The sequence below is a fragment of the Penaeus chinensis genome, chromosome 27 (genome assembly GCF_019202785.1).
Source record: "Penaeus chinensis breed Huanghai No. 1 chromosome 27, ASM1920278v2, whole genome shotgun sequence".
NCBI classification, from domain to species: domain Eukaryota; kingdom Metazoa; phylum Arthropoda; class Malacostraca; order Decapoda; family Penaeidae; genus Penaeus; species Penaeus chinensis.
In genome coordinates this window covers 8,864,490-8,866,989 of record NC_061845.1, presented here as the reverse complement: position 1 = coordinate 8,866,989, position 2,500 = coordinate 8,864,490, and the positions used below count along the sequence as shown (strand labels likewise).

The 2,500-nt window shown below is 43.1% G+C and overlaps 1 protein-coding gene across 1 annotated transcript in view; it reads left to right on the top strand.

The window, feature by feature from the left end:
- LOC125039717 overlaps window positions 1-2,500 on the top strand; it is a 17,477-nt gene that overhangs the window by 9,080 nt on the left and 5,897 nt on the right. The gene's annotated exons all lie outside the window — the stretch shown is intronic.

The following is a 2,500-nucleotide window of genomic DNA, read 5'->3' as shown; positions in this document are numbered from 1 at the left end:
CTGCCCGTCTGTCCGTCAATGGGCGTATTTGGTGACGTAGGATGTCGCTTATCGAGCTGATAAGCTGAAAGACCTGCGTTACATCTGGGCCTGGTAAAGCAATCCACCTGCCGCTGTGTCAGGGCAACAGCAATGTCCGCGAGATTAGTAGAGGAGAAAACAAAGAACAAAGGGAATGGTGCATTAATGAGCTGATGCCAGCGGCTCCAACCACCATTGATGACATTTTTACCGATATCTAATAATGTGACAACTTTACTGCCAGTTTTAGAAGTTACATTCACCATGTTACCCACCATAGGGTCACATTAGGTTTAAGGGACAGGCTAGTATGAAATTCAATCTCATAACAAAAACAAATCAGAGCTATGTATTTAGAGGCGTCATGCATTCTGACCATATGTGACATGGCAGCACTAAAAGCAGTTCTTCTTGAAGTACAAGAAAGAGCCTCACAGTTATTCTTGGCAGAATCTGGCATGTTGGTTTTTTTTCTTCAAATATCTGTTTAGGTTACTTGCTTGAATGGAATCTGACTCCACTGCTACAACCACTCCTGTATCTATGACTGATTATTCGTGTCAACAAACTCTGGGAAAACAACAAACAGAGACAAGTTCGAGTCCGAAAAAGTCTGTGATTCTTGGAGAGTATACAAGGGGACGAGACATGATTGATGAGTCTGGCAGAACTGAGTGGTACCTGCCGACGTAGCCTTATATGGACATGAATAGGAGCAAAGTATATAGTGATATCATGTAGGAGGTCGCCTATAAAAGTATTTAACCCGAGCTAATAAGCAAAAAGACCTTTGTTACTCGAAGCCTGAGAGAGGAGAAAGAACATAAAAAACATATATATATATATATATATATATATATATATATATATATATATATATATATATGTATATATATGTATATATATATATATTATATATTATATATATATATATGTATTATATATATATATATATATATATATATATATATATATATATATATATATGCATGTATTGGCAGTAACACGTAATCTTTATTACAGTAAACCCCCCCCCCCCCTCAGTCTATCTCTGTCTGTCTGTCTGTCCGTCTGTCTGTCTGTCTGTCTGTCTGTCTGTCTGTCTGTCTGTCTGTCTGTCTGTCTGTCTGTCTGTCTGTCTCTCTCTCTCTCTCTTTCTCTCTCTATCTCTCTACTCTCTCTCTCTCTCTCTCTCTCTCTCTCTCTCTCTCTCTCTCTCTCTCTCTCCCTCCCTCCCTCCCTCCCTCCCTCCCTCCTTCCCCCCCCTCCCCCCTCTCTCTCTCTCTCTCTCTCTCTCTCTCTCTCTCTCTCTCTCTCTCTCTCTCTCTCTCTCTCTCTCTCTTTCTATCTCTCTCTCTCCCTCCCCCCCTCTCTCTCTCTCTCTCTCTCTCTCTCTCTCTCTCTAACTCTCTCTCCCCCCCCCCTCCCCCCCCCTCCCCTCTCTCTCTCTCTCTCTCTCTCTCTCTCTCTCTCTCTCTCTCTCTCTCTCTCTCTCTCTCTCTCTCTCTCTCTCTCTCTCTCTCTCTCCCTCCCTCCCTCCCCCCCCCCTCTCTCTCTCTCCCTCCCTCCCCCCCCTCTCTCTCTCTCTCTCTCTCTCTCTCTCTCTCTCTCTCTCTCTCTCTCTCTCTCTCTCTCTCCCTCCCTCCCCCCCCTCTCTCTCTCTCTCTCTCTACTCTCTCTCTCCCTCCCTCCCCCCCCCCCTCTCTCTCTCTCTCTCTCTCTCTCTCTCTCTCTCTCTCTCTCTCTCTCTCTCTCTCCCTCCCTCCCCCCCCCCCCCTCTCTCTCTCTCTCTCTCTCTAACTCTCTCTCTCCCTCCCTCCCCCCCCTCTCTCTCTCTCTCTCTCTCTCTCTCTCTCTCTCTCTCTCTCTCTCTCTCACCCCACTTATTTCCTTTCAACAACGTGAAATGAATCAGAAACTTATTGCGTAAAGATTAGCTACGAATGATTCACATATTTCAGTAACATTTCGACTTAAACGAAATACATGTTTTATGTTGAAAAGTTGATGTTTTCTTCTTGAGTATGTACCCGTTTGTATTTTCATTTACTAGTTCATCACTTTAGTTTACTCCTCAATTTATTCAATAACTGCATTAGTCTACTTTTGCTTTTGTCTCGCCGTTCATTCATGCAAATATTTCTTTCGTCTCGCCATTCATTCATTCATGCAAATATCTCTTTCGTCTCGGCATTCATTCATGAAACTATTTCTTTCATCTCGCCATTCATTTATGAAACAATGTCGCCATTCATTCCTTCATGCAATTTTCTCTTTCGTCTCGCCATTCATTCATGAAACTATTTCTTTCATATCGCCATTCATTCATTCATTCATGCAATTATTTCTTTCGTCTCGCCATTCATTCATGAAACTATGTCTTTCATCTCGCCATTCATTCATTCATGCAATTATTTTTTTCGTCTTGCTACTCTTCCCTTCCTTTATTGTCTCACCTCACCCACTCGCTCCACGGAAA